Below are 21,957 nucleotides of genomic sequence, written 5' to 3'. Positions count from 1 at the left end.
CCACACCAGGGAGAAAGCCTTGCATTACGGTGTGGAGTTACAGACAGAAGAACAGGAAGTGAGGATTTCTCAGAAGAAATAAGGACATTTAAAAGCAAAATGGAAGGATGAGGTAAGTGAAGGAGGACTGCACTATTTAGGGAAAACATTTTTTACGTTTACAACCCCTTTAATGTGACACAATTTTGGTAAAGCTAAAGTAGATTGCACAGAGATTGTACAATTAGATTGTGTATGGCTAGGTCATAGAAATTCAGGCTTAGGCGGGGGCGGACTGACAACTCATGGGGCCCCCGGGCAATAGAAGATTATGGGGCCACTGGGCTTACAGATGGCGACCACGCCAAGAGGCGGGGCAGCTAGAATCTCGGGATTTTCACATCAAAAGCATGTCGGTTTCGGACATATCAGGGACAGATATAAAAAAAAAAAACACAGATTTTTACATACTGTCCCTGGTTTTACTGAGCCTGGCAACCCTGATGGGGCCCCCTAGTGGCATGGGGCCCTCGGGCAATGAGTGACTCAATGGTCAGTCCGCCCCTGGGCTTAGGTCAATGTAGTCAGCTTTCAACCTGCTGCTATGTTTTTGGTTGTGGGAGTGAGAAAGGAAGGAAGGAAAGGAGGAATGAAAGATGGAAGGAAAAAAAGAAGGAAGGAATGAAGGAAATAAGGAAGGGAGAAAAAGAAGGAAGGAAAAAGGGAGGTTGAATAGGGAAAGGTAAGAAAGAAAGAATGAAGGAGGGAGGAAGGGAAGGAGGAAAATAACAAAAGTATATAGGAAAAGGGGTAAGGAAGAATGGGAGAAGGTAAGAAGAAAATAATGTTTTGGTTGTGGGCAGGGCTTTTTTTCAGGGGGAACTTGGGGAAACTCAGTTCCACCACCTCTGGCTCAGACCCTTTGGTGCCCGCTCACCACAATCACTTGTAAACACAGAAGTCTGGTTTCTGTGTTTACAAGTGACAGCTTTGTAACCCCCTGAACTCTAAACTCTGTATGTAATGCAATTCTGGTATTTAATGCCCCTTTAAGACCCTCCTACTGTTTGTGAAATATGAACGGGGTCGTGGTTGAGTCCCTGCACCTATTTTCTGAGAAAAAAAGCTCTGGTTGTGGGAGTGACAAAAGAAGGCAGGAAGGAAGGCAAGAAGGAAGGAAGGCAGGAAGGAAGGCAGAGAAGGAAGGAAGGAAGGGAGGAAGGCAGAGAAGGAAGGCAGAGAAGGAAGGAAGGAAGGAAGGAAAGAAGGAAAGATGGAAAGAAGGAAGGAAAAAGGGAGGAAGGATGGGGGAAAGGCAAGAAAGAAGGAAGGAGGAAAAAACAAAAGTAGGTAGGAAAAGGGGGAAGGAAGAATGGGAGAAGGTAAGAAGAAAATAATGTTTTGGTTGTGGGAGTAAGGAAGGAAAGAAGGAAGAAAAAAGGAAGGAAAGATGGAAGGAAGAAAATAAGTAAGGGAAGATGGAAAGAAAGAAAGATGGAAAGAATGAAGGAACAGAAGGAAAGATAGAAAGCAGGAAGGAAGAAAAGGATGAAAGGAAGAAAATAAGGAAGGAAAATGGGAGAAAGAATGGGGGAAAGGTAAGAAAGAAGGAAGGAAGGAGGGAGGAAGGGAACGAAGGAGAAAAAAAACAAAAGTAGGTAGGAAAAGGGGGAAGGAAGAATGGGAAAATGTAAGAAGAAAATAAATAAAAGAAGGTAGGGGTTGATGGAGGGAAGGGAAAGAAGGGGGAGGAAGTCAAGAAGATAAAAAGGAAGGAAGGAAGAAATGATGGGATAGAGGTAGGGGGGGTGAAGGATGGAGGGAGGGAGGGAAGGAAGGAAGAAAGATGGAAAGGAAGGAGGGGGGGGAAGAAAGAAGGTAGGAGGAAGGAAGAAGTAAAGGAAGGAAAACAAGGGAAGGGAAGGAAGAAGAAAGGCATAAGGAGAGAAGGAAGGACAGAAGGAAAGAAAGAAATAAATAAAGAAAGAAAAAGAAAGAAAGAAAGAAAGAAGGAAGGGAGAGCGGGAGGGAAGTAAAGTAAAAAAGAAAAGAAGTGGAGGGAGGAAGAAAGGAAGGAAAGAAGGTGCAGCTTTCATTACAACAATATCTGGTGCTCCTGATATGTCACTTCCTGTTATAGGTGACAACACTTTGTCCGGTCTTCCATATGACAGGGTTTACCTCTACTAGGGAAGGAAAGAAGGACTCCCCCCTCCAGCATGTTCTGTACCCGACAAAGAAGAACCTGCGGATGAGCTGACAGACTCTCCAGTAGAATTTCCCATCCACCTTATTAGATAAACAGCTAATTTCTGTAATTACTGATCCGTTGTCACCGGTGAATGATTTTCTTTTCCCGAGCAGAATTTCCCACCTCGCCGGTTGCGAGTCTCACTCTTGGCTGTCAGTCACAAGAAACGCGTTCCTCCGCAATGTAACAAAAGGTCACTTCTGATGGAGGAAGGCGAACTTTCTGCTCATTGACAATGTTTGTGCTGTGAAGAACGTCTGACAATTTACCGGAAAAGTTTTCTTAATTGTTGAACAAGTCGTCTCGGGCTAACATTGTTTTTGAACATCGAACCAAACTTTTAGAAACTTTTAAAAAAAATGCTAAAACTTTTCCCACTGTAAAATGAACAGCTGTCATCCATAGACATGAAGGGTAAGGCAAGGTGGGAACATTGATGGAAAGATCTTCGCTTTAATTGCCCACTGGGTCAATTTATTTATTGTTTGCACACTTGTTAAAGTTTTTGATAGAAATGATTGTACTCTATTTTTTTGCTACATGCAGAATATATTTGGTCTAAATTTATGAAGCATTTTTTTTTATTAGTATTATTATTGGATATGTTTTGTAATAGAAAATATTTTTTATTTTTCAAAATTGTTGGTCTTTTTTCATTTCTATCACTACGTTTTAAAGTTTAATACAAATAATTAAAAGTCATATTTGAAAAGAATTAAAAAAAGGTAAAAAAGAAACTACAGAAATAATAACAGAAATATATATATATCCACTTCCATACCAGGCACTTACGCACCTTCCCGCCTAAGCCAATTTTCAGCTTTCAGCGCTGTCGCAATTTGAATGACAATTGCGCGGTCATGCTACACTGTACCCACATGACATTTTTATCATTTTGTTCCCACAAATAGAGCTTTCTTTTGGTGGTATGTGATCACCTCTGCGATTTTTATTTCTTGCGCAACAACTAAAAAAAGACAGAAACGTTTGAAAAAAAATCTGTTTTTATTTTTTTCTGTAATTTTTTTTTGTAAATAAGTACGTTTTCTTCTTCAATTATGGGCACCGATGAGGTGGCACTGATGGGCATTGATAGGCGGCACTGATGGTCACTGATAGGCAACGCTGGTATGCTGCACTGATGGGCACTCATAGGCGGCACTGATGGGCACTCTTTGGCGGCACTCATGGGTGGCACTTATGGGTGGCACTGATGGGTACTTATAGGTGGCACAGATGGGCACTGATAGTGCCCATCTATGCCCAGTGCCCACCTATCAGTGCCCATCTGTGCCACCTATAAGTACCCATCAGTGCCACCCATAAGTGCCACCCATGAGTGCCCATCAGTGCCGCCAAAGAGTGCCCATCAGTGCCACCTCTTAGTGCCCATCTATGCCCAGTGCCCACCTAAGAGGTGGCACTGATGGACACTGAGGGGTGGCACTGATGGACACTGAGGGATGGCATTGCTGGGCATCATTTCAGCCAGTGCCCATGTTGCCAGTCAGTGCCCATTTGTGGGCACTGATTGGCATCGATTGTGTTTTTTTTATTTTTTTATTGGTGTTTTTCTTTTTTGCACTGGGGGGCACTGTTTTTTTTTAAGCACTGGGGGGCACTCCCTGGTGGTCCAGTGTTGGCATCCGAGGTGGGGGGGCTGCGCTGATAAACAATCAGCGCGAACCCCCCTGTCAGGAGAGCCGCCGATCTGCTCTCCTCTACTCGCGTCTGTCAGACGTGATTGGACACGGCTGATCACGTACGTGGTAAAGAGCCTCCGCCGGAGGCTCTTTACCGAGATCGGAGATGCAGGGTGTCAGACTGACACCCCGCATCACCGATCGCCGCGCTGCGTGCCCCCATGGGTGCGCGCCGGCATGAAATCCTGCAGGACGTCAATAGATGTCCAGTCAGGATTTCGCAACCACTTCCTGGACGTCAATTGACTTTTGACCGGGCGGGAAGTGGACATATAATACAATGAGATTTCTGTTATTAAATATAATTTCTGTTATTATTATTTGCCATTAAAATGAGCTATTCCCTTTTTATCATCATTAGACTCATCCCACGTGAATGAGAAATAAAAAATGACTGAGGGCTTGGAATTCAGTTATTCCATTTAGAAATAAAAGGAACGCGCCTGCTGGGGAATTTCATTCTGACTCAGCGCCGAGCGGGCCCCCGGGACGCACCACAGGACACCTCTAGAGGGACACAATTAAAAATTGAAAACTCTCAATAAAAGAAGGAGATTGAATTGATTTTATTTGACTTTTTCCAAAACAAACAGTGAGAGGCTTTGTGTTCAAAGACAGCTGAGAGGAGACCAAACTGCACGCCGTCAGATTCAAAACTACCTTTTTTTTTTTCTTAAAATGGTAAATTTTCTCACTTTAACCACTTCCTGACCAGAGCTCTTTTTGCGATACGGCGCTGCGTCGCTTTAACTGCGTGGTCGTGCGACGTGGCTCCCAAACAAAATTGGCGTCCTTTTTTTCCCACAAATAGAGCTTTCTTTTGGTGGTATTTGATCACCTCTGCGTTTTTTTTGTTTTGTTTGCGCTATAAACAAAAAGAGCGACAATTTCGAAAAAAAAGCAATATTTTTTACTTTTTGCTATAATATCCCACGTTTAAAAAAAATTAATCGCAATAAGAGTATATTGATTGGTTTGCGCAAAAGTTATAGGGCCAGATTCACGAAAAATTACGGCGGCGTAACATATGTCCTTACGTTACTCCGCCGCAAGTTTTCATCGTAAGTGCTTGATTCACAAAGCACTTCCGTGTAAACTTGCGGCGGCGTAGCGCAAAGCCGTCCGGCGCAAGCCCGCCTAATTCAAATGGGGCAGGGACCATTTAAATTAGACGCGTTCCCGCGCCGGACGTACTGCGCATGCTCCGTTTTGAAATTTCCCGCCGTGCTTTGCGCGAAATGACGTCGCCCCGACGTAATGTTTTGAACGGCGACGTGCGTAACGTACTTTCGTATTCCCGGATGACATACGCAAAAAAATAAAAAATTGAAATTCGACACGGGAACGACGGCCATACTTTAACATGGGCTGTCTATTGTTACACCACCTAAATAGCAGCCGTAACTTTGCGACGCAAAAAGCTGACTAGCAACGACGTAAGAGAATGCGACGAACGCGCGTACCTTCGTGGATCGCCGTAAACAGCTAATTAGCATACCCGACCACCCAGCGGCCGCCGAAGTATTGCATCCTAAGATCCGAAGGCGTACGAAGGCGTACGCCTGTCGGATCTTAGCCAAATGCCGTCGTATCTTGTTTGTGAATTACAAATAAAGATACGACGCGGAAAATTTGAAAGTACGCCGGAGTATCAGCAGATACTCCGGCGTACTTCTTCTGTGAATCTGGCCCATAGCGTCTACAAAATAGGGGGTAGATTTATGGCATTTTTATTATTATTTATTTTTTTACTAGTAATTACTGTGATCTTCGATTTTTTATCAGGACTGCAACATTGCGGCGGACATATCGGACAGATTGGACACTATTTTGGGACCAGTGACAATTTTACAGCGACCAGTGCTATAAAAATGCACTGATTACTGTAAAAATGTCACTGGCAGGGAAGGGGTTAACCACTAGGGGGAGCTCAAGGGAACTTACTAGGGGAGATGAACACACGACCAGTCATTACTCCCCTGAAAGAACCGGGATCCGTGTGGTTACACACACAGATCCAGGTTCTCACTCTTTCACGAGAGATGGCGGGTGCCCGGCGGTCATCGCGCCCGCCAGGCACTCGCATCAGCTCCCGCGAATCTTCCTCTCGCTCGCCCCCTTCATGAGCAATGACAGAGCTGGGACTTGTGTTTTTTGTGCAACAGCCGGCTGTGTTGCTCTCCCCCCTCGCTTCCCTGTGTGTGAGCAGAGCTGGCTGTGTTCCTCTTAACCTTTGCTTCCCTGCTGTGTGAGCGGAGCAGGCTGTGTTCCTCTCACCCCTTCGCTTCCCTGTGTGTGAACAGAGAATGTTCTGTTCCTCTCACCCCTTGCTTCCCTGCTGTGTAAGCGGAGCAGGCTGTGTTCCTCTCTCCCTTCGCTTCCCTGCTGTGTAAGCAAAGCAGGCTGTGTTCCTCTCACCCCTCGCTTCCCTGTGTGTGAACAGAGAAGGTTGTGTTCCTCTCACCCCTCGCTTCCCTGCTCAATTGAAAAGCCTGTGGCGTGCATAACACAACCCAAAAACTCCACCCGGTGCAGGAAAAAATGTGCACACACATAAAGAATGAAACACAAAAAACTGTGACGGGTGCAACGTCAAGTGGCCCTCCGAAAAGGGCCCAGCTCTGATCCCCCGGGGCATTAGGCTCCTGGCAGGGAAAAGAGTAAACTGTGGTCCATGCAGCCGAAGCCACATGGACCCTCCATGGCCCAAGCAGCCAAAGCCACAAGGACCCAACATCCTCGGAGGGACTGCCGAAACAGAACCCTCCTCGGTGAGGCTCCCCCTAAGGGAGACCCCATGAGAGCAGGCGAATTAAGCCAGAAGGCCATGTCCACCCACTCCCAAGACTTTCAGAGCAGGCCCGAGGACCAGCACCCTACTCATCACACTAAAAGTGCAGTGCACCAAACAAAAAGAAGACAAAACGTGACAAACGGGGGTAAAATAAAAAAGAAAGTGGGGGAAAAGGAAGGTGGGAATGGTGAGTGGAAAGTGGCCACCGTGCAATACGATGGCCGGCCCTCCGACCAGGAACAAAAATTCCTCTGGTCCTAGCCAAAAGGCTCGGCCCTAGAGGCAGGTGTTAAACAGTGTGTTTGTGGAGATCGTGGCCATGGTGCCAAACGATGAATGCCCCTCACATACTCGTGCAATGTATGGCACCCCTGGACTGCCACTCCAGGGGCACTATCTCCACAGGCTTTTCAACGGTCCCTGACCCCCGGTCCGGACCAGCAGCACCCTTCCCAGCCAGGAAGGTAGGAGAAGAGGTCGGGGAGAGCCCACCTAAGCAGGCTTCTACCCACAACCCCCATCCCTCCCACCTAATCACATTCGGGAAATACTACCCGCTCCTCCCGGCGAAAAGAGGAGCAAGGGTTCTCTCCCGAACAACTGACTGGGTCAGGCACCACCAATTCCAGACCAGAGGCCAGGGACCCAACCCTCCAGCTTCGACCTCATGCTTCTCTGTCCAAATCAGAAGGCTTTCACCTCCACGCCAGCAGGCTTAGCGTCTGCCGACCGCCATCCCTTTCCCCCTCGCAGAGTACTAGGGACGATCAGCATAGCACCACCTACTGGCAACTGATAAGAACAGGTACAACAATTGATCTTAGCCAAAGTGCCGAGAAGATTTCCTTCGTTCTGAAGAGAAACCAGAGTGCGCTTCCCTGCTGTGTAAGCGGAGCAGGCTGTGTTCCTCTAATCCCTTGCTAAACCGGCTGTGTAAGCAAAGCAGGCTGTGTTCCTCTCACCCCTCATTTCCCTGTTTGTGAGCGGAGCAGCCTGTGCTCCTCTCACCCTTTGCTTCCCCGCTGTGTAAGCGGAGCAGGCTGTGTTCCCCTCACCCTTTACTTCCCCGCTGTGTAAGCGGAGCAGGCTGTGTTCCTCTCACCCTTTGCTTCCCTGCTGTGTAAGCGGAGCAGGCTGTGTTCCTCTCACCCCTTGCTTCCCTGCTGTGTGAGCAGAGCAGGCTGTGTTCCTCTTCCCCTTCGCTTCACTGCCACGTGAGCAGAACAGGCTTGGTTCCTATCACCCCATGCTGAGCAGGCTGTGTTCCTCTCACCCCTCGCTTCCCTGTGTGTGAGCGGAGCAGGCTGTGTTCCTCATACCCTTTGCTTCCCTGCTGTGTGAGAGGAGCAGTCTGTGTTCCTCTCACCCTTTGCTTTCCGCTGTGTTAGAGGAGCAGGCTGTGTTCCTCTCATCCTTTCCTTCCCTGCTGTGTAAGCAGAGCAGGCTATGTTCCTCTCACCCTTTGCTTCCCCGCTGTGTAAGCGGAGCAGGCTGTGTTCCTCTCACCCCTTGCTTCCCTGCTGTGTAAGCAGAGCAGGCTGTGTTCCTCTTCGCTTCACTGCCACGTGAGCAGAACAGGCTTGGTTCCTATCACCCCATGCTGAGCAGGCTGCATTCCTCTCACCCCTCACTTCCGTGCTGTGTGAGCATCCCCAGATTGCTCCTGCTTCCATCCCCTTAGCACTGATGTGTAAGCGGAGCAGGATGTGTTCCTCTCACCCTTTGCTTCCCTGCTGTGTAAGCGGAGCAGGCTGTGTTCCTCTCACCCCTTGCTTCCCTGCTGTGTAAGCGGAGCAGGCTGTGTTCCTCTTACCCTTTCCTTCCCTGCTGTGTAAGCGGAGCAGGCTGTGTTCCTCTCACCCCTTTGCTTCCCTGCTGTGTAAGCGGAGCAGGCTGTGTTCCTCTCACCCTTTCCTTCCCTGCTGTGTAAGCGGAGCAGGCTGTGTTCCTCTCACCCCTTGCTTCCCTGCTGTGTAAGCGGAGCAGGCTGTGTTCCTCTCACCCTTTGCTTCCCTGCTGTGTAAGCGGAGCAGGCTGTGTTCCTCTCACCCCTTGCTTCCCTGCTGTGTGAGCGGAGCAGGCTGTGTTCCTCTCACCCTTTCCTTCCCTGCTGTGTAAGCGGAGCAGGCTGTGTTCCTCTCACCCCTTGCCTCCCTGCTGTGTAAGCAGAGCAGGCTGTGTTCCTCTTCCTCTTCGCTTCACTGCCACATGAGCAGAACAGGCTTGGTTCCTATCACCCCATGATGAGCAGGCTGCATTCCTCTCACCCCTCACTTCCGTGCTGTGTGAGCATCCCCAACTGGCTCCTGCTTCCATCCCCTAGCACTGATTTTTGACAAGGTACACATGGTCCAATTTCATACAGCTTACTGATCCATAGCGGCTTTCTCCTCCACTATCCGAGAAGACACAAACTGTCACCTTGTACCCCCACTTTGTTCTTTTGTTTCTATCACTTCATAGTATTTTTTAGTATTAATATTTTTGTCTTCATAGAAAATAATTTGTGAACATAGAACACTGCATGCATAGCACAAATGATGGTGGTACATGTTTTACTCTATATTTACTCTATTCCTCACCCTTTCCTTCCATGCACCCCTTCTACCCGGAATCGTGACACTGGAAGAGCCCGATCATTGGTAAAGATCCTCCACATTCTACCTCTGACCATCCTTCTTCTGCCTTATTACAAATCAAATATATGCAGTGCGCCCGGGACAAACACGGGGCGTAATTCCACACGTCAGAACATTCTGTATAGTACAGAAGACAGCTGGAAATCCTGCATTGATTGCACGTGGCCCCTCTCACTAAGCCGCTTGTATTTCCCATAAGACAGTGACATTTCAACACATTTTAATCCTCCCAGCTTACAAATATTAGACTGGTAGCCAGACAAAAATTAAACTGAGATCAATCAATGACAGTGGAATTTATCCGCCAGCAAAGATCATAATGACATTTCAGATGGCTATATATATAGCTGCACTGGGGAGGAGGGTAATAGGACAGCAATCTTTCTCAAAAGAAAATCTGTCTATCTATCTTTTTTCCTTCTTCTCTTTCTTTCTATTTTGTCCTCACAGGATATTCCCAGGGACTCTCATAAGCATTCACCCAGCCCCCCGCAAATTGTCTAATAGGATCACTTTCAATGATCGTCAGCTCCATCTAGTGGCCATATTATTATTATTATTTTACCTCAATAAGGAAAATACTACATTATGGCCACTAGATGGAGCTGATGATAATAGGAAATAATCAGACAAGATATGGGCAAAATTCATTATAGCTGAGGGAATGCATACAACATTCATGCAGCAAATGTTTAATAATTGGACCCCCAAGTGATCCTGTGGGAGTGTCATGACATCACAGTGCAAGAGCAAATTCTATCTCTTTTATTAATGTATTTATGTATGTATCTATCCATAGTTTATCTATGTATGTGTCTGTCTATATGTTATCTATCTATCTATCTATCTATCTATCTTTTATATTTCTTTATCTATCTATTTATTTATTTTCTGTATGTATCTATCTGTCCATATTTTATCTATGTATGTATCTGTCTATTTATCTATATTTTATATTTCTCTATCTATCTATCTATCTATCTATCTATCTATCTATCTATCTATCTATCTATCTATCCATATTTTATCTATGTATGTATGTATCTGTCTATTTATCGATATTTTATATTTCTCTATTTATCTATCTATCTTTTATTGATGTATGTATGTATCTATATTTTATCTATCTATCGGTTTATCTATATTTTAAGTATGTATTTATATTTTATGTATGTATTTATATTTTATGTATGTATATTTTATGTATCTAGCTATATTTTATCTATTTACAGTATCTATCTATCTATCCATGTATATTTTATCTATCTATGTATCTGTGTATGTATATATCTATCTATCTTTTATATTTCTATCTATCTATCTATCTATCTATCTATCTATCTATCTATCTATCTATCTATCTTTAATCTATGTATCCATCATTTCTTTAAAGGGTCAATCCACTCAAAAATTATATTCTAGTTTTAGGTGGATCCTGCTAGCCATAGTTGGCCCCTGGCTTCTTGCATGGCTTGGATCATGGGTCTTCAAACTACGGCCCTCCAGTTGTTCAGGAACTACAATTCCCATCATGCCTTGTCATGTTTGTGAATGTCAGTGTGTTACAATGCCTCATGGGATGTGTAGTTCTACAACAGTTGGAGGGCCGTAGTTTGAGGATCCCGCCTTGGATACTTCAACAGTGAGATCTCCCTGATGTAATTCCAGGCTTTGTTCTTCCCCTCTGGGGAGTTCTGAGTGTGCCCACCCAACTTTGTGTGCCCCCCCCCTCCTCCTTCTACATTCTCCATAAAATAATGGGAACCCCTTTAATGAGCAAAGCAGTTGAGCCGCTATTAAAAATCTGTTCTGGGCAGACTGATCCTTTAATAATTACAGTATGTGTGTATCTATCTATAAACCTGTCTACCTTTTATCTATCATGGAAAATACTCAGAATCAGACAGGTAGGTAGAGCGCTGGCCCTGCGGACGTATTCAATAATTGGGGCCGGGGGGACGGTCACAGCCAATGGTAGGTAAATGAAGCCACATTGTCCTTCTACATCTTATTTGTCTTCTCATCTCCTCTGTGAATTGTGAGACTTTTAGCATTTAGCAGGCCGGGTCCAGCCAGAATGGATGCATGTCACAGATTTCAGGCAGTCAGCCTCCCTCCCCTCCATCAATCTCCCTGTATGCAGAATCATTCAGAATCCATACATTGTAGAGGAGAGCGACTTCTACTGACACCACACTGCCATCTACTGGCACAGTCTGCAACTACCACCGCCTTCTGCAACTACCACCGCCTTCTGACCGCAACTACCACCGCCTTCTCCAACTACCACCGCCGTCTGCAACTACCACCGCCTTCTGCAACTACCACCGCCGTCTGCAACTACCACCGCCTTCCGACCACAACTACCACCGCCTTCCGACCGCAACTACCACCGCCTTCCGACCGCAACTACCACCGCCTTCTGCAACTACCACCTCCGACCGCAACTACCACCGCCTTCCGACCGCAACTACCACCGCCTTCCGACCGCAACTACCACCGCCTTCCGACCGCAACTACCACCGCCTTCTGCAACTACCACCTCCGACCGCAACTACCACCGCCTTCCGACCGCAACTACCACCGCCTTCCGACCGCAACTACTACCGCCTTCCGACCGCAACTACCACCGCCTTCCGACCGCAACTACCACCGCCTTCCGACCGCAACTACCACCGCCTTCCGACCGCAACTACCACCGCCTTCTGCAACTACCACCGCCTTCTGCAACTACCACCGCCTTCTGCAACTACCACCGCCTTCTGCAACTACCCCCGCCTTCTGCAACTACCACCGCCTTCTGCAACTACCACCGCCTTCCGACCGCAACTACCACCGCCTTCGGCAGCTACCACTGCCTTCTGCAACTACCACCGCCTTCCGACTGCAACTACCACCGCCTTCTGCAACTACCACCGCCTTCTGCAACTACCACCGCCTTCTGCAGCTACCACCGCCTTCTGCAACTACCACCGCCTTCTGCAGCTACCACCGCCTTCTGCAACTGCCACCGCCTTCCGACCGCAACTACCACCGCCTTCCGACCGCAACTACCACCGCCTTCCGACCGCAACTACCACCGCCTTCTGCAACTACCACCGCCTTCCGACCGCAACTACCACGCCTTCTGCAGCTACCACTGCCTTCTGCAACTACCACTGCCTTCTGCAACTACCACCGCCTTCCGACCGCAACTACCACCGCCTTCCGACCGCAACTACCACCGCCTTTGCGGATATTGCGGAGCCTTCCCATGGATGCGGCCGTATTCTGAACGACTTGCAGACGAGCGATTTGGTACTTTGGGAGTCCGAGGTAGAGGGCATTTGCATAGTCCAGTCTGGAGTTCACAATTGTTCCCACCACGACTGCTATGTCTTCTTTGGGGATAATTGGAAAAAGTCTACGTAGTAGGCGCAGTAGATGGTGAGATCCGCTGACTACTGACCCTATTTGTGCGTCCATTGTCATGTAGGTGTCGAAGATGACTCGGAGACTTTTGACTTTGGACTACTTGAGTATATACGGTATATACTGGAGACTCTTGGTGCAAAGCCTTTTGGCACCTTTTGTACGGCCCTTGGGCCCCTAAAGACACTAATCTGTGTTTCTCTAAAGCCCTGTTATAGCAGTTCTAACAGTGTCATGTAATACGCAGTGGCGGCCCGTCCATTAGGGAGTGCCCAGGTGCCGCCTGCTCTCTCCAGGTCACCCCCCATATGGTAATGGTTAGATTAATGCTTAGCATGAATCTATTCATGGGTCCGGCCCCTTTCGGGTCCCCCGGGCGCATGAATTACAGAGGCAGGGGATTTTTTGACACACCTGATTAGAGCCAGAGGCACTCATAGGCTTCAAAATAGGGTGGGCTCGGGGCTCAGTGCATGTGACCTGGAGCACACCCAGGTGTGTTACAACAGCAAATGAATATTCCCTGTTGAAACACTGATCCTCAATCCGGCCAATCAGAAGCGGGTGTGAAACCCCATTTTCCAATTGGCTGAAAAGAGAAGACTGCTGATTGGCCGCTGAGGAGGAGAGAAGACAAGGAAGTCGCCGCCGTCAAAAAATCCCCTGCCGCTGTATTTCATGCGCCCGGGGACCCGAAAGGGGTCGGACACATGAATAGGGGGCGGCGGCAATGAATAGATTCATGCCAAGCATGAATCTATCCATTACCATATGGGGGGTGACCTGGAGAGAGCAGGCGGCACCTGGGCACTCCCTAATGGACGGGCCGCCACTGCGTATTACATGACACTGTTAGCAGGAGAATAGGAGGCCGCCGACCAGGGGAAGCCACGGATGATGGAGAAAAAATTCCAACAGTCGCCACTGGTAATACATCTACATACTGTATGTCCCTAGTCTCCAACAACTCCTATAGAGTGCGCACATTCTCTGAAAGCCACCTGCAACATTTCTGCAGTCTCTGACCATCTCCTGTAGTAATTCTGCAGTCTCTGGCCATCTCATGTAATAAGTTTGCAGTCTCTGACCATCTCCTATAGCATGTCTGCAGTCTCTGACCATCTCCTATAGCATGTCTGCAGTCTCTGACCATCTCCTATAGCATGTCTGCAGTCTCTGACCATCTCCTATAGCATGTCTGCAGTCTCTGACCATCTCCTGTAGTAACTCTGCAGTCTCTGGCCATCTCATGTAATACGCCTGCAGTCTCTGACCATCTCATGTATCATGTCTGCAGTCTGCAGTGACTGCATTTGATGGGCACAGTGAGGCTGCAATTTTTTTTTTTTTTTTTTCAGTTTCACCATTTCACACTTTCATATCTGCTATAACTTTTTTTTCCCCCCATGTATTCTCCACTACCAATCAGTTATGTGTCTCTACTGCCCTCTTGTGTTTATTTGTATTTATTGCATGCTTTGTACAAGGCCATTGGCATGGATTTACTAAAGACCGTTAACTTGCCCCAGAGCTTAGCGAATGTGGTGACGTTTTTATATCGCAATGAATACCCAATCACATGCAAGGTAAATGAAAATAAAAAAGTCGTCAGAGCTTCGCCCCGTTCATTAAAATTCATATTTGCAAAGTGCAACTTCCCTTTAAAAGTGAACAGCCTTTAGTTAAATTAAACTCAGTAACAATGGTATCCAGGGGCGGACTGACAACTCATGGGGCCCCTGGGCAATAGAAGATTATGGGGCCCCTGGGCAATAGAAGATTATGGGGCCCCTGGGCAATAGAAGATTATGGGGCCCCTGGGCAATAAAAGATTATGGGGCCCCTGGGCAATAAAAGATTATGGGGCCCCCGGGCAATAGAAGATTATGGGGCCCCCAGGGAATAGGAGATTATGGGGCCCCCGGGCAATAGAAGATTATGGGGCCCCCGGGCAATAGGAGATTATGGGGCCCCCGGGCAATAGGAGATTATGGGGCCCCCGGGCAATAGAAGATTATGGGGCCCCCGGGCAATAGGAGATTATGGGGGCCCCGGGCAATAGAAGATTATGGGGCCTCGGGCAATAGAAGATTATGGGGCCCCTGGACAATAGAAGATTATGGGGCCCCCAGGCAATAGAAGATTATGGGGCCCCCGGGCAGTAGGAGATTATATCAACCCTGATGGGGCCCCCTAGTGGCATGGGGCCCTCGGGCAGTGCCCAAGTGATCGAATGGTCAGTCTGCCCCTGATGGTATCATCCATAAAAAAATGTAAATTTGTGCGCAAACGATCTGCATTCCTACATACAACTTCTCTTGTTCCAGAACAATACCCAGGGATTTTTTTAATTAACCCCCGCCGCACGTCTATATACGTCCTCTTTTTGAAGAGGGATACCTCGGTAACGGCGGCAGCTGCTGCTGCACAACCGAGGTATCCATCTCTTCAGGCGGTGGTGCTGTAAACGATAATGGTGGTCTCCGCGGCAGATTCGCCGCGAGATCACCGTTATCAGCGGCAGGAGAGGGCCTCCCCTCCTGCCGCTTACCGGAACCATCGGTAGCGGCGGATGCGATCGGGTACTTCTCCCTCTGTGGTATGGAGATGAGTGAGAAGATGGCCCCCACCCATCTCCATACCATAGCAGGGCGGAAGCGACGTCAAAACGTCACTTCCGCCCATACGTCTTAACCTCTCGCCGACCAACCGCCGCAGTTTTACAGCGGCAGGTCGGCTCGGCTGCGCAAAATCACGTAATATTACGTCATTTTGCATTTCAGCCACTAGGGGCGCGCGCCCCCTGGTGCCGTTACAGAGCGAGAATCGGGAGCTTTCTCCCGGTCCTGTCAGGGGGAGAAATGACTGATCATACAATGTATGAACAGCGTTCAGTCATTTCCCCTAGTGAGTCCACCCCCCTTCAGTTAGAACACACCCAGGGAACATAATTAACCCCTTCCTCGCCCTCTAGTGTTAACCCCTTCACTGCCAGTGACATTTTTACAGTAATCAATGCATTTTTATAGCACTGATCGCTATAAAAATGCCAATGGTCCCAAAAATGTGTCAAAAGTGTTTGATGTGTCCGCCATAATGTCGCAGTACCGATAAAAATCGCTGATCGCCGCCATTGCTAGTAAAAAAAAAAATATTAATAAAAATGCCATAAAACTACCCTCTATTTGTAGACGCTATAACTTTTGCGCAAACCAATCAATAAACGCTTATTGCGATTTTTTTTTAAGAAAAATATGTAGAAGAATACGTATCGGCCTAAACTGAGGAAAAACTTTTTTTCATATATTTTTTCGGGGATATTTATTATAGCAAAAAGTGAAAATATATATATTTTTTTCAAAATTGTCGCTCTATTTTTGTTTATAGCGCATAAAATAAAAACCGCAGAGGTGATCAAATACCACCAAAAGAAAGCTCTATTTGTGGGGGAAAAAGGACGCCAATTTTGTCTGGGAGCCACGTCGCACGACCGCGCAATTGTCAGTTAAACCGACGCAGTGCAGGATTGGCAAAAAGTGGGCCGGTCAATGACCAGCAAAATGGTCCGGGGCTGAAGTGGTTAAAGGCACATTTTTTTGTTGTCATTATTTCAAATGGCAAAAAATATTTTTGCATTTTAGTCCAAATATGAGATGTGAGATTTTTTTGACCCCAGATCTCATATTTAAGAGAACCTGTCATGCTTTTTTCTATTACAAAGGATGTTTATATTCCTTGAAATAGGAATAAAAGTGACCCTTTTTTAAAAAAATTCTATAAAAAAACTGTGTAAAAATAAATAAAATCAAGTACAATAAATAAGAAGACAAAAAAATTCTTTTTAAAGCGCCCCGTCCTGACAAACTCGCGCGCTGAATCGAACGCATATATGAGTAGCGCCCGCATATGAGAGCGGTGTTCAAACCGCACATGTGAGGTATCGCCGCGATCGTTAGAGCGAGAGCAATAATTCTAGCTCTAGACCTCCTCTGTAACTCAAAACATGCAACCTGTAGAATTTTTTAAACGTCGCCTATGGAGATTTTTAAGGGTAAAAGTTTGACGCCATTCCACGAGCGGGCGCAATTTTGAAGCGTGACATGTTGGGTATCAATTTACTCGGTGTAACATTATCTTTCACACAATAAAAAACAAATTGGGCTAACTTTACTGTTGTCTTATTCTTTTATTAAAAAAAAAATTCTAAAAAAAAAGTGCGCTTGTAAGACCGCTGCGCAAATACGGTGTGACAGAAAGTATTGCAATGACCGCCATTTTATTCTCTCGGGTGTTAGAAGAAATATATATAATGTTTGGGGGTTCTAAGTAATTTTCTAGCAAAAAGAATTTTTTTTTTAATTTTAACGTGTAAACACGGAGGGCCATATTCTCGTAGATTTACGGCGGGTGGCGCGTAAGCCATTTACACTCCGCCGCCCAAACCTACAGGAGCAAGTGCTGTATTCCCCAAACACTTGCTCCGTAGTTTGGGGCGGCGGAGTGTAAATGGCCCGGCGTATCCCCGCGTATCTCTAAGGGGGCGGCTTCTATTTAAATTAAGCGCGCCCCCGATTCTAACGAACTGCGCATGCGCCGGGCTTAAAATAGCCCAGTGCGCATGCTCCAGTTCTCGGCGTAAAACGTCAATGACGCCGACGTGTCCGTCATTGAAGTAAAGTCGTATTCAAGAACGACTTAGTACCCGACGGGAACGACGTACCCGACAGGAAAACACGACGCGGACCCGACGCCATACTTAACATGGCCTACGTGGGACTGGCGTAAGGTTACCCCTCATATAGCAGGGGTAACCTTACGCCTACGCAAACGACGTAAGCGATGGTTACGCAACGCGAATTCGTTCGGGAATCGGCGTATCAGGCTCATTTGCATAAACAAATGAGACCTGAACGTAAACGCCACCTAGCGGCCGGCGGAGTAATTACATTTAAGATCCGACAGTGTAAGTGACTTAAACATGGCGGATCTTCAGCGTATCTATGCAAAAATTATTCTAAGAATCACTCGCATAGATACACTGGCCAAAAAAGAGAGATACGATGGAGTATCCTGAGATACTCCATCGTAACTTTACTCCGAATATATCCCGGAGTCTGAAAAACAGGCTTGGGGGGTTAAGTGGTTAACGTTTTCACCCAAGATTCACACAACGTTCCCCCAAAATTCAAACGGTTTTACAATGTGAGTGCGGATTTTGAATGGAAAAATTGATACATTGGGGTTGATTTACTAAAGGCAAATAGACTTATAACTTTGTAAGGGAAATTGCCTATTCCATTTATTTTCCACTACTCATCAGTCGTGTATCTCTACTGCCCTCTTGTGTTTATTTGCATTTATTGCATGCATTGTAGAAGGCCATTGGGGTTGATTTGCTAAAGGCAATTAGACCGGTCACTTTGCAATGAATTTTCCTGGCCCAGAGCTAAGTGAATAAGGTGAACATTCAGTTTACAAAGAATATCCAATCACATGCAAGGAAATGAAATAATAATAATAAAAAAACATTTTTGCTTGCACATGATTGGATGATGGAAGTCAGCAGAGCTTTCCCACATTCATTAAGTTTTATGAAAATTTCCCTTGCAAAGTGCAACTTTTCCTGCAAAGTACTGTAAATAATCAACCCCCCTAGACCAGGGGGTCTCAAACTGGTGGCCCTCCAACTGTTGTGGAACTACAAGTCCCATCATGCCTCTGCCTATGAGAGTCATGCTTGTAACGGTCAGCCTTGCAATGCCTCATGGGACTTGTAGTTTTGCAACAGCTGGAGGGCCGCCAGTTTGAGACCCCTGCTAGACCTTGCAGATGTGTCCTTCCTCCATGTGCTTAGACTTTTTTATTATTATTATTTTTTTTTAAAGAGAAGAAACTTTTTTCAGAGAGCTGGGGACTGACAGCCACCAGCTCTCTGCCCCTCTCCACTCATTGGAGCTATAGGCCAGTGGCGACCCTAGGGTTGGTGTCACCCGGTGCGGTAAAACATGGTGTCACCCCCCCTCTGTCCAGGCTGCCCAGCACCAAGCATGCAGCGCACGGGCACGGGGCGCACCCCAAACCAGCCCCTGTAAATGATAGTATAGGGCAGTATAGTGGCAGGTTGGTGTAGTGGGGTGGTATAGGACAGGTTAAGGTGGTATAGGGCATTTTGGGGTGATATAGGGTAGTTTGGGGTGATATAGGGTAGTTTGGGGTGGTATAGGGCAAGTTAGGGTGGTACAGGGCAGGTTGGGGTGGTATAGTGCAAGTTAGGGTGGCATAGGGCAAGTTGGGATGGCATGGGAAAGGTTGAGGTGGTATAGGGCAAGTTATGGTGGCATAGGGCAGATTGGGGTGGTACAGGGCAAATTAGGGTGGCACAGGGCAAGTTGGGGTGGCATGGGAAAGTTTGGGGTGGTACAGGGCAGGCTGGGGTGGTACAGGGCAGGCTGTGGTGGCACAGGGCAGGCTGGGTGGTACAGGGCAGGCTGGGGTGGTAAAGGGCTGTTTGGGGGGGGGGGGGACAGGACAGGCTGGGGTGGTACAGGGCAGGCTGGGGTGGTACAGGGCAGGCTGGGGTGGCACAGGGCAGGCTGGCGTGGTACAGGGCAGGCTGGGCATGTCAGCTAAAAAAAAAACGGGATGTGTCACCCCTCTAGCGGGTGTCACCCGGTGCGGACCGCACCCCCCTAGCAACACCTCTGCTCTAGGCTGTGAAGGGGGCGGGGAGCGGCCGTCTCAGGTTTTCAGCGGCTCACCGAGAGGCTGAGCTGGGTGTCAGTCCAGGCACCTGGCGGATCCCGACTTTATTGTCGGGACGACGCAGTGCCTGGACTGACATTGGTGACGTCAGCAGAGAGTGAAGTTCAGCCTGCTCTCTGTTGATAACGGGTCACAGGAGTGCAAAACAAATTGAAGTACAGCGAAACGATCTTTGACTATACTTCTCCTTTAAAGCGGTTGTATAGTTTCTTTTTTACTTTTACCTACAGGTAAGCCTATAATAAGGCTTACCTGTAGGTAAAAAAAAATGTCTCTTAAACCTGCACGGTTTAGGAGATATTCCCCTCGCAATGAGCCACTGAATGCAGCGGCGCATGCGCACAGGGGATTTTCGGCTTAAGGCCCGGCAGCCGCCGGACCTTGCCGGAAAGAAGTCTCCCGTGCGCATGGTATTGCACACAATCCAATGGCTGCAGCCACTGGAATTGTGTGTGAAACTAACGGGCAGTCTTCTGCCTGTCAGGTGAGAGCATTTGGGCAGCAGCTCTCAAACACCCACCCCCCCGGTACTGGACCCGGGCTTTTAGACCCGGCATATCTCAACAAAGAGAACCTGTTACCCAAAAATCATCACATAGGGGACTGTCCCCTATGTAATGGAAAAAAAAAAAAAGGAAAAAAATATATTGTTTGCTTCAAAAAAAAAAGTTAAACCAAGTTTAAGTCATCATATAACATTATAAATAAATCCGCAAGCGTATCTAACGCCAAAACTTTTTTTATTTTAAGGGCTTTTACTTACAGAAAAAAACTTGTTAAAATAGAACTAAAGGCAAAGATTTCTTATTTTATATAATAATAATATTTATAAAATATTTTTAGCAGATGTTTTTCTTATGGTGCTCTCCTGCCATCTTGTGGCTCAGTAATCATATTACATTATAAATAGATTGAAAGTGTATCTAAAGCCAAATCTTACGGTCCAAAAAATTGTTAAAATGTAACTAAAAACAAAACTTTTTATTTTTTTGCCTCATTCTTGTTGGGTTCTCTGCAGCTAGAGGAGATCATTGAATAGGTGTTTGCTGATCTCCCTCTCCTCCACCTGGTGACAGCTGCCATGTGGGTCTAAGGGCCGGCCCATAAGTGGTTTAGAGTAGCCTGGGAAAGCATGGAGGCCGGAAGGCACACATCTGGTGATCAGCAATGTAAGTCACCCACCCCCGGACTCCTGCACTGTGCACGTCACCCACCCCCGGACCCCTGCGCTGTGTACGTCGCCCACCCCCGGACCCCTGCGCTGTGTACGTCGCCCACCCCCGGACCCCTGCGCTGTGTACGTCGCCCACCCCCGGACCCCTGCACTATGTACGTCGCCCACCCCCGGACCCCTGCACTGTGTACGTCGCCCACCCCCGGACCCCTGCACTGTGTACGTCGCCCACCCCCGGACCCCTGCACTGTGTATATCGTCCACCCCCTGCACTGTGTACGTCGCCCACCCCCTGCACTGTGTACGTCGCCCACCCCTGGACCCCTGCACTGTGTACGTCGCCCACCCCCGGACCCCTGCACTGTGCACGTTACCCACCCCCGGACTCCTGCACTGTGCACGTCACCCACCCCCGGACCCCTGCGCTGTGTACGTCGCCCACCCCCGGACCCCTGCGCTGTGTACGTCGCCCACCCCCGGACCCCTGCACTATGTACGTCGCCCACCCCCGGACCCCTGCACTGTGTACGTCGCCCACCCCTGGACCCCTGCACTGTGTACGTCGCCCACCCCCGGACCCCTGCACTGTGTATATCGTCCACCCCCTGCACTGTGTACATCGCCCACCCCCTGCACTGTGTACGTCGCCCACCCCTGGACCCCTGCACTGTGTACGTCGCCCACCCCCGGACCCCTGCACTGTGCACGTTACCCACCCCCGGACTCCTGCACTGTGCACGTCACCCACCCCCGGACCCCTGCGCTGTGTACGTCGCCCACCCCTGGACCCCTGCACTGTGTACGTCGCCCACCCCCGGACCCCTGCACTGTGTATATCGTCCACCCCCTGCACTGTGTACATCGCCCACCCCCTGCACTGTGTACGTCGCCCACCCCTGGACCCCTGCACTGTGTACGTCGCCCACCCCCGGACCCCTGCACTGTGTACGTCGCCCACCCCCGGACCCCTGCACTGTGTACGTCACCCACCCCCGGACCCCTGCACTGTGCACGTCACCCACCCCCGGACCCCTGCGCTGTGTACGTCGCCCACCCCCGGACCCCTGGGGGTGGGCAGGAGAGCACCATAAGAAAAACATCTGCTAAAAATATTTTATAAATATTATTATTATATAAAATAAGAAATCTTTGCCTTTAGTTCTATTTTAACAAGTTTTTTTCTGTAAGTAAAAGCCCTTAAAATAAAAAAAGTTTTGGCGTTAGATACGCTTGCGTATAATGTT

The sequence above is a fragment of the Rana temporaria genome, chromosome 5 (assembly GCF_905171775.1).
Source record: "Rana temporaria chromosome 5, aRanTem1.1, whole genome shotgun sequence".
NCBI classification, from domain to species: domain Eukaryota; kingdom Metazoa; phylum Chordata; class Amphibia; order Anura; family Ranidae; genus Rana; species Rana temporaria.
This window is presented reverse-complemented; position numbering follows the sequence as displayed.